Raw genomic sequence first — 11383 nt, 5'->3', positions numbered from 1 at the left:
AAGTCCTAGAATTTCATGGGCCAAGGGCCATCTACAAGAGCACATGGGGAGTTGCAGCTGACAACTTACATGAAAAAAAAAAAACATGCTGAAAGATTCTACATCCACAAGTAAACGACAAGATCAACATCCATGAACTACAGAAAACTAATCCCTGTCCAATGGCTGGGTCATGTTCTCTTGGATTCTTTCTGGTAGGCAAACATGTTTGGACCTCAACAGAAGCGCAGACAAATTCATGCTCGTTTCACATAAAACAAAGGCCTGAAATCAACTGTTGTTGAAAGCTCTGTGCTAAATTCCTATCCAAGATCAGTTAATAGGCAGAAAAAAAGCCAACATTGATGGAGATTTTATCACTTCCTTACTAATTTGATCAATACATGACCTAAAATTTCAGTGAGCTCTTTTCAGAAGCTCCAGATCATAAACCAAAATTCTCATGCATTACAACAATGAACAGGCATAACATTGCTAGAAATATTTAACACTTGGACGAACAGTCTCAGTTATGTACTGAATATTTATTTTCCAGAGTATCAAGGTCACATCATGGATACAAAGGTGAGAGCACAAAGAACAGTATGGAGTCCCCATCAACTGCCCCACGATACCCGTGGCCTATGCCCGACAACCATCTCTTGTGAGCACAGTCCCAGAAATTTGAGTGGCCCAGGCATGAGGATCGCACGAGACTGACCAGATGGATATGATAAGATGTATCAAGGATCAAAGGGTGGGGGGGGGGGGAGGAAATGACACCTCTTCCCCTCTTTCTTTTCTCCTCAGCAGACTCTAGCATGGTGGGCTCCCCTCGGGTCCTTTCTCAGATGGAATGATGTCTTTCACCAAGTTATGCATGGAAGTGAGGTGGGAAGAGAGAGCATGACCATGCACTAAAAGACCTCTTTGGTGAAAAAGCCAGCAACAACACACCCTGCTCCAAGTGCTCGCTGACCTCAGCATCCATAATATCCCTCCCTCTTTCATCCTTTCCCTGCTCTGAAGAGTGTGGTCAACTGGTGCATGTCCTTCTCCCACCAAGTGGGCTTTACAAATGCCTCAACATATTCCCAACTACAAGTTTTTTTTTTTACTTGGTTCCTCTGGAAAAAACAAGAATATTCATGGCCATGGCTAAATTCCTATGACAGTTGAAAAGGTCTGTTGATTTCAACCTTGCTGGAAGCAGTAAGCATGAATTAACGACAGAGGGCATACTTCATACCTGGTATAATCAGGGAGGAAGAAATAATCAGGTAAACAACAATGTGACGCATCCTGGGTAGAAAATCAAATAATATGAAAGATTAAACAGAAGTGGGAAAGCTCTACCACCATTCTTCTTTTGCTTTGACTATGGACATTACTTCTGATGCTGTCAAATTGTTGTAGTTGCCTAGTTTGGAGTTGATATGAATCATATGATGGATATTAGATGTGGATTAAAGCTTTGGCTCAGAGCTTTCGAGAACCGTTGTAGTAAAAAGCAACAGGTTGCGAGCTTTCACGGACAAGCTGATCCAGAGGAGCCTCCATTGTGCAACCAGGCATATGAAGCAGTGAAACTTATGATGCAACCAGGAAGATAAGGATGGCCAGAATTTGAAAGATTGAATTTCAATACCAAAAAATGATTGGATTGCTGACCTCTTTTGATGTGTTGGTCTTCTTCATTCTGTGCTCATTTAACAATATAACTAATGTCAGCAAAAAAGATAGAAAATTTCAGAGAGAATATAGAACAAAATGGACTTAATAAGAGAGAGATTACTGATCGGTGCAGCTGTATATCTGTTTATGTTTGTGAATGCATGTATATAACATAGTGGGATGACAAGGTATGGGAGAGTTACCAATGCCTAGCCATGACGGTCATTAACCATTTCAAAGAACTCGTGAGTATAATAATTCAAAAAAAAAAAAAACTGTACAAGAAAGCAGGAGAATCTATTTCACATACAACTAAGTCACAAGATCAAGAAATGGGTAATATATCTTTTATTCAAGTCACAGGTAAGAATATGCCAAAAATATTATGCTTGCTAGCTCAAAATAATTACTTAAAAAATCACAGAAACAACTTTACAAAAACATAAATGCCTATGATAATTGTGCATCTTTAATATCTTTTCAGGCATAACCTCAGAATTAGATGCATTGACTGACTTAAGAGTGTTTGAACCTGTGATCACAGCTTACTCAAATCAAACTTCTGCATATTTTAAGCAAATGTTATAGCTATCGAAAATCATGTGCATTGCATGCCATTCTCCCATCAGACTTTAGTTGGAAAAACTAAGGCCAAGTCTCTATAAGTCTCCTTTTTCTTTTCAGACTACATGTAAAGGTGCCCATTAACAAAAAGACCCGTGCAATCCTAAAGCACCAGTGTGTGATGAGCACAGTCCTAACCAGCTGAAGTTTTCTCACTGGGCTATCATGTTTCAGGCATAAATCATGATTGGGTTCTATGCGAGTTTAATTCTTTGAGAGATCCAAAGATAAAATGAAAATATCATGTTTGCAATATAAAACAAGAATCTACAGCATGGGGAAGCTTTATGAGGGAAATCATATGAAAAAGCATGCCTGTGACAGCAACAGAGAATTCTTGAAGAGAAAATAACCTGCCATGCTGTATCCTATATCCACTTCCTTTATGAGAAAAAAAGGATAAAACTAGTAAAACAATATATGAATATGGACTATGATTCAAGATCACCTGCGGAGATTCATATGCAATCAAATATTGAAATTTGTTCAGTGCTGAGCCATCAACCATACTTTAGCTGACAAGCCTCATCCTAATCAGTTGGGATTCAACCCCATAAATGTTGCTTCATGAATTTCCACAATCACAGGGCATATCCTAAACTTACTCTCTCCACATTCACTGAAACAATAACAATTTTAGTTCACAGAAGACTAGACTCTGAGATCTATGCTGAGAAATTAACCATGAGATGATCATTTTTAAGTAGTTCACAATTTCATTTAAAAGGAAAAGAAAGAATATAATAAAAAAAGGAGTTATTTCATCCTTGATTGTCATACAATTTCATTCCACCAGTACAAACATGAGAGAAACTATTTAAAATAACCAGTGTTGTTCTCAATTTGTCAAATTCTTACTACATGAGACAACTTCTTGAGCTCATCCACTATAAGACCAGTGACTATTCTGATGTTCATTCTCCAATCTAAACCATAAACTCAATTGCGTTCGCTAATTTTAAGAGGTTACAAACTACAACAGATGCATAGACTAGATGATCATTTATGTTATGATAAATGAGCAGTTTATGGATTGTTCATTGTATCAAAAAAATTAATGATTAAGCAATGAGGATACACTAAGAATTTAATAATAACAGTAAACTATCAAGAAGGCCCTCTAACAGAACAAGAAGATGAACATATTGAAGTATTAGATTGTTTTATTAGACAGACGTTGTCTGATCCTACTTACCAAACTGGTCTGTGTGAACTTGATAAGCAAGTGACCCAACTTGCGACATAGGAAACGGTGACACACTTGTGCATGTCCACATATTTATGCTTACAGTAGTACTTATAAATATTTCAATTCTTTTTCGATAAACTGTATCAGATGCAGGTTTTGTAGGTTGACAGCATGTCAAGAAGATTACATTCTGTCTGACATATTTGTTGGATGCTCTAAAAGAACTTGTCAAAGAATGCAAAAAAAGTGAAGCACTGCAGAACTTTCATTGATGCTTGCAAGAATGTCAGCCAAATTGAGAATATGCCACTAGAAAAAGGAGAAAAAAAGGGAATACTGAAAGAGAAAGGATAAAACATTAAGATGAAATTGAACTGACAACAATATCATTTCTTTCAAGATGAGATCGATGGAGGCAATAATGGAGATGTGATGACAATGGAAAATAGTTACAAGGTAAGTTTTCAGCAAGCAGGCAATTATAGCTTAACAATTAGAAGACATCAGACGAAGACAAAGTTAATGCATTGGATCTTTTGTTGCATATTGCATTGACCCAGTTATTAAATAATTTAACAGAGGCTGCATGTCAAAAAGTGGTAGAAAAAGGAGCTGTATTTATAACCAAGGGCAGATATTGAGACCGATAAAACAGCCACAGAAAATGATAAGCTCATACAACTGGGCATCACACAAGTATAAAGGTTCATAGGAATTCCAAAATACCAGTAAAAGCATGCTACCTGATAATTCTGTGGTTAAAACTAATCCACCATATACGATTTCATAATATATGATAGATCTATGAGTTGTATTTACTAATCCATTTAGCAATGTAGTGTTTTCTAGTGAGATTTTTTTCAGTTCTGTTGTTTACATACTAAAGAAATGTAAACATCATTTAGGCCATTGCTTAAAATTACCATAATTTAATTATGAAATTCGTACATTAAAGAGGTAGTAGATAATCAGATTTTATGTTGACTTGAGTAAACCATTCCTAGATATTCAAAGTTCAGCATGTGGATTTTTAAAACAATGGTGTGGCACCATGACAAAGTTCGGAATCATGATTACACAGTGGTAAGGTCAATAGATATACATGCAAAAATGCCATAAGGTGATGCATTGTGTGAAAAGTAACACCTAGTAATTAAACTTGGAGGCAGCACGCTGGTATGCGTAAGGTGCTTCGTCTGCATTAAGCAGTCAACAATTAGTCACTCTATGCTGACGGTTGTGACTCAATTTCCAACATGAATGAAGATTAAATTAAGTCAAGAAACTGCAAGCTTCACAAAAATAAGAAAATCACAATCCTCAATAAATACAAGATGGCACAATATTATTCTGCTCTTCACACAACGGATGCATAATCCAACTTTATTATCTAGATCATGTGAATGAAGAGTATGGCAATTTGAAATATATTAAGAGAAAGTGAGAAACATACTTGCTTTCTTAGATCCTTCATGCTATTATTCATTATTGTTGGCATGACTGATTTTTACAACATTATAAGTCAACCTGTGAAGAAGGTATTACTTGTTTGATATCTATGATAAACTTTTGAATCTTGAGGTGTATAGTATATTGATTCAAATGATGGATATATAATGGAACTGCTGCTTGTGCAAGCTTCAAGTCTTGGTTTACTTATGCTAGTATGAACCTGCATGTGTATGCATATGAAATACATTATCAATAGAAGCATGCCCCTAACGCTTTCAACTACAATATTATGGATAAGTATTCTATGGTTTTCTTTGTGGAACAACATACATTACATCATTTCATTTTACTATTTTCATTATTTTTGCGACAGAGACTTATCATTTATTGTAAAAAGGTGAGATTTTGCTCATGATGTGCATGTGGGTGTGCTTTTCAAGTGAGGTTTATTTTCAGGTATGTACCTTAAGGTGAGAGCTGTGAGCTTCGTCATTCCCGCTCCTTTTTCACATGATCCTTGTTTTGACAAGTCATATTATTGCAGTTTTCTTTGTGGATCAACATACATTACATAATTTCATTTTACTATTTTCATTATTTCTGCGGCAGGGACTTATCATTTATGGTAAGAAGGTGAGATTTTGCTTATGATGTGCATGTGGGTGTGCTTTTCAAGTGAGGTTTATTTTCAGGTATGTACCTTAAGGTGAGAGCTATGAGCTTTGTCTTTCCCGTTCCTTTTTCACATGATCCTTGTTTTGACAAGTCATATTATTGCGGTCTTAACCCTAGTTTTCCATTAACAGCCCAAGGATTTGTTCAAGTCCTTATAGATCGTCCATCATCTACTTGTGCCACTCTTGAAGCTTCAGTTTGCACCTTCTTTTACAGACCCGTTTGGGACAATTTTTCCCATGTTGCTCTCAATTTGATTCTAAATTCCTTGGTCTTTATAGCTTCCTTCACGGCTAACTTGCTTAAAAATTTGCTGGTATGGGTATTGTCTATTGAGAAGATAGAGTATCCACAACTTTTCTTCCTCATATATAAAAAATTCCAAAACACTTAATGCAACCCCATGTTGTTCCACATTCACCTTAGCACAATGCAAGGTGACTCAGATCTTTCATACTCCCATCCAGCACTTTGAAGTTTGAAGTGCAACATCAAGGATAGATACATAATTTGAGCAACTAGAGCATTAATGAAAATCCAGTACTAAGACACCATTTGTCATACATTCCATGCCAAGATTTTCGATATATTTTTTTATTGCCATTTTCTATTTTTTACGGACAGATTCTAGACACACCAATAGTCCCAATAACAAAATCTTCTAAAATCCAGATGCTAGGGTTGTCAACAGTTGTCCCACCATCCATTATGTTGCTAGCAAAATTAGATCATGACCCAATTTAACTTTAAAAAAAAGTGTAAAGAACCGCTGGCTTTGATACCTCAGACTGCCTGAGTTTGACAATTTGGTTAACTTGCACCAATCAAAGTGGATTTAAAAAAAAAATCTAAACCAACATTAGGCCCCAAAATCTTCAATCTTGTGCCCCCAAAACTCTCCAAACTCCAATTTGCTGCTCTCCTTTTTCTCCATCGAAATTGATCATCTTTGCCAAGAAAAATGGTGGTCAGGAGTGATGGTGAAACTCTCAAGGCCCAAGCCCTAAGCTCCTCATCACAACCTTCCTGTCTTTGAAGTTTGATGTGCCTTTATGCTATAAATTTCTTTTTTGTGTGTGTATCAAGGGTAATGACCATCACCGGAAAGAACAGAAGTCCCCTTCTGATAGGAAAAGTCATTGTGATCACTAAAAGAAAAGTCCTCAGGCCATGTCCCTTGGCCTTTCTCCGCTCTCTTGCTCTCCATCCCCCTCGTATCTCTCTTTATCACATGGGAGGAGAAAATCGATAATCACCTTTACTGTAAAGCGTGAATTACCATCGTCATCATGGTTTAGGAGGTGGTAATCCCCTTTCTTTCAAGGCAATGGCGACAGTTCAGACACATCCTTATTCTCCTCTACGAAAGTTGCTCCCTTGAGGGACAACTATAGAAATAGATAAATCAAAAATTTGTCCAACATTGGAGAATAAAGAAATGAAGATAACCAATTTTTATGACGTCCTATCTTTGGTTGTACCATGTAAACCTACTCAAAAAAATATTTTCTCAACTTTTTTCCCCAAACCCTTTCGCTTTCATAACCCTTCCACTTTTCACTAAGCCATTCATGAGAATGCTACAAAGAAATGTTTATACAACAACTTCGTGACAATTATAACAGCAATACAGATACTTCTTCACTGCATGGAAGCACATAAAACAGATTATAAATTGTCATATATAAGTTTTGACTATCATTACAGCGGGTTGTATTATAGTCAAACCATCATTTTATTAAGCCTCAGAAGAAAAAATGAAGGAGAATATAAACCTTTTCTCAGGCAGAGAGGTCTCCTCCGCGGCTATCCCCAAAGCCGCAACCTAGGAAGAAATGAACAGATGAGAATGTCATAATTGCTCGAATAAATTTCTCGATTTTGATATGACCTAAGGGAATGGGGAGGGATTGGAGAAGAATACGGCAACGATCTTTGAGTCGAACGTCCAAGCGAGGAAGGGTTTTCCATGTCGACGAACAGCATCGACATTGGGCGAGCGATTGCTGCTCCTCGGCATCTCGCCCTCTTCTCTTATAACCTGAGAATGGGATGGATTCCTGGCTACTGGCGAAAACCTAACCATAATCCGCCATTGCCTTGCTGTCGGGTTTCGGTACAAATTATCAGCAAATCCCTAGTAATATCTCACGTTATTTTTAAGTTCAAAAATAAACTGGCAGTAGATGGTTGATCTGCATCTTCTACCGGTGCACTATTTATTTATTTATTTATTTTGGTACAACAACGGCTCACACTCTACAAATATGGATGTGGCCAACAAAATTTGAAAATAACAAAACAGATAAAAAACTCGGTACTATGTTATACTTCCTCCAAACGAAACCTCCAGAATAATGAGCCGCATAAGAAGCAACCCAATCAGCTGCACCATTTAGTTCACTATATACGTGTAGCCCACACCATACGTCTGTAGTAGTTTACAAATGTCAAATAGCAGCGGTTTGTCCTTATCTGCACAACTCTAATTCTAAATCCAATCAATCACTGTAGTCAAGCCGTCTTTGAAAATGAGCTGGTCCCTACCTAGTGTGGATGGCCATCACCAGAAGATAGGCAACTATCAAACAATACACGTCATATATATAATCTATAGATGCATAGCATTCTGCGGTGTACAAATTTTATTTTTTAATTTTATATTGAATATCCTTCTTTAAAATTTGAATACGTCTTGCTAAATTAGAAAATATTTTAGCAAAACTTACTATTTTGAGCTTGCCTATTACATTTGATTAAGATCTTGAAGTAACATCGTTGGTTAAATGGTGCATTGGAAATTTGGTGCTGAGTTATTTTTGGGTCTCGAAATCTACCATGTATAGCTAGGAACCTTTCTGTCAGCAACAAAAATTTAAAGCTTTTTTTTTTTAAGAATAAAAGTCTAACAATATTTTTTAAAGAAATATTTTCACAAGAAGGAAAAAGGATATTTGCAGAAGAGTCTAGAAATTAGTTTTTGACTTCTAAACCTTTTAAGAAGGAATAAATTATATGAAAAAATAACTTAATATAAACATATTTTCTACGGTTATGTGATGAAACCATTTCAAGGAACGAGATCAAGCCATCGTGCAGTTCACAGACGTTTCTTGTTATTTTCCGGCTTCAGACAGGATCACAGCCATCCATCAAGGCATCAACACCCACCGCGCTTCACGTGCTTCACACGTTAGCAAACGTTCTTTAAGCCGAACTAACTTATCATCATAAAGAGAAAAAAAAAAAAACGAACTAACTTTTTTTTTGTGCTTAGGAAAAGAAGAGAGAGGGGTGAGAAAAATCTTATCCGCATAGCAACTGATTTTCTCTGGAAAGTATTTGATGCGGGCAGAACATTTTTTTTTCTCGTATTCTCTCCATTCGTAACAGAGCTTATTAGCCTAGCAGCTCTATCTCCATATGAATACGTCATATTAATATTATCAGCAAACTAAATAATAATTTTATTGGATAAATTAGGTAAAGAGCATTTAATTCATGCATTTAATGGGCGTCCGTATATTTCGAACCTACATCATTCTGACAAAATTAAAGCTTCATGCCCACCGTGCCACCACCTCGGTGGCAAAACGACTCGTCGTTGGAGAGCCCAGCCGAAACAGGCGATTTATATGGGTAGAGGGGCTTCCTTCACGCGCTCTCGGAGAAGGGAGGAGGCGAATGGCTTCGGTGGTCCGGGGCGTCTTCAAGGCGATCGGGGAGAAGGGCATCGGAAGTTTCGTCAAACAGCTTCGAGAAGAGGGCTATACGCGAGTCTCCTCCCCCTCTAATCATCATCGCAAATCCATAGTTGTTGAATTTTTAAGGAAAGAATAAGGACCTAAAAGTTTCATCTGGGCGTTGGCATGATTTTCTTATTTGTCGAATTTATTTTTTTGTAATCAACCTTTATTTGATGGATTTATTTCTCCTAGTGCGAAATCTCATTTTATTTCAGTGCGTGGCCGTTAATTTTCCCCTTCCACATCAATCTGGAGCCTGGGATTTTATTGATTTGTTGAATTTATCTAGGTTTCTCTTCAACTTGATCATTTTATTTCTGCACAAGAAAATGCCAGAATTGGAAGCACGTTAGTTCTCTAAAGGGGTTTGCATCGCCCCAGCTATTCCAGGAGATTTATATGTTCGGAAAGATGGAGGCCAAAGTTTGCTTGATGATTTCTTGTGCTTAAATGACCATGATCATCTTTATCAATTCGATTTTTTTACTAAAAAATTGTTCTTTTTGGTGTCATTTATGTTATTCGCTCGGAATTTTTGTAAAGGCAGGAGTTTGGGACATTGCATTGGACTCGTATGACTTAGAAATCTGTTTTTTGAATTTATTTCAAGATTAGGGCGTAACTCATGATGCAACAATTGATGTTTTAATTGATTTTCTAGAATTTATCATAGCCAAAATCTAAACATATTTTCCCTGAGTTGGTTTGGGTTAATGACTTGTAATTTTTCCTCTCACGACTGTACAGGATCCCTAGACCACCAAACAATTCATTCTCAGTGAACTGGCAAGATAATGTCATATGACGAATAAAAAAAATTATTTATGACAAACTTTCTATAATCATTTTTCTTGGACCTCATAGGTGCATTAGGCTTATTTTTGACACTTGTCAAAGAAAGGAGGCCCAACTGTGCCAGAGATCATAAATATTTTGTTCATTTACTTTCTAGGTACGTGCATTATGCTTAGTTGCCTTACATTGCAGTTTATTGACATTTATGTATAAGCATATAACAATTAACCTTGTCTTATTGTCTTTTTTTAATTACAAGTCTCTGATATTCCACATTTGTTGCTTTTTACAGGAAATGCCTTCTGGATGGGAATCTATTGTAAGTACCTTTATTATTATCATGGTATTCTATTATTAGGTTTATGCAACATATATGCAATTTCATGCTAAAGTAGTTGAATTTTGTCATAATCAATATGTTTTACTTCAGACTTATTTTGTGAATAACCATGTGAAAGAAAGCTGCTTTTTCCTGAACTTGCTATGTCAGCGTGTTGCCATTCTATATCATAGGAAGGCCATGATTCAATAAACAATACTATTTAATTATTTAACTTAAATGATTGTTTATAGATAGTCTTCACAAATGCTTCTTGGAATATCTGCCTATAGAAGTATGCATAGATTTTTTTCATATGAGGTATAAATTCTATATCCTAGAAATATCGTCAGTTCTATGCGTTTCTCACTTGATAAGGCCTGATAAAATGAGGTTGATGTTGTATAGTAGAAGATGTGCATATACGTTTATGACTTCTTTCTCATAGTTTTCTTGATTGTACTTGTAACAAATATTGTTCAAGTTGATAATTTTTCTTCCATTGATATTTTTTCGCAATATAATATGTATATAATGTGTGTATGTATGTACACACATCCTTACATATAAATCGAGCGGATTACGTTCTTACAATGACACTTTATCCATTTTATCTTTGGATAGTTTCGCAGCAGATAGGCTTCTCTAAATGACCTTTCTCCCTCTCAAGTCTACCACTTGGGACCAGTTAGTGGATAATATTGATGGTGGGTTACTCAAGTTATGTTATTCATCGAGTCATAGTGAAGATAACTGAATTTATTTAATTCGATTACTTGTTAATAAGATATTGTTTTGCACTTGCACATTAATTTATTCTTCAAAGGGTCTCAGAATTTTCCTTTATAGAAGGCATAAACTGAAAAATCATGCAGTCTTATATCTGACGTTACTTCTGCTTGACTGCCAACCATAATGCAACGGGAGGTC

The 11383-nt window shown here is 36.3% G+C and overlaps 1 long non-coding RNA gene across 6 annotated transcripts; it reads right to left on the bottom strand.

The window, feature by feature from the left end:
* Positions 1-326: 326 nt before the first annotated feature.
* Positions 327-7861, bottom strand: LOC103720994 (uncharacterized). 6 transcript variants are annotated; one of them, XR_015988285.2, is made up of 4 exons: positions 7518-7861; positions 2726-7418; positions 1336-1678; positions 327-1228 (listed from the first exon to the last, which is right to left on the bottom strand). It is a non-coding gene; the product is annotated as an uncharacterized LOC103720994 (long non-coding RNA). The 6 variants fall into 6 exon arrangements; XR_005511894.3 differs by having other exon boundaries at positions 1336-2896; positions 4613-7418; positions 7518-7855; XR_015988282.2 differs by having other exon boundaries at positions 1336-4993; positions 7369-7418; positions 7518-7852.
* Positions 7862-11383: the final 3522 nt, after the last annotated feature.

This window comes from Phoenix dactylifera, chromosome 6 (genome assembly GCF_051530095.1).
Source record: "Phoenix dactylifera cultivar Ajwa chromosome 6, Ajwa_hap1_PhDact_Kaust_v1.1, whole genome shotgun sequence".
Classification (NCBI taxonomy): domain Eukaryota; kingdom Viridiplantae; phylum Streptophyta; class Magnoliopsida; order Arecales; family Arecaceae; genus Phoenix; species Phoenix dactylifera.
The sequence above is the reverse complement of the archived record's forward strand: the minus strand, read 5'-3'. Positions and strand labels throughout refer to the sequence as shown.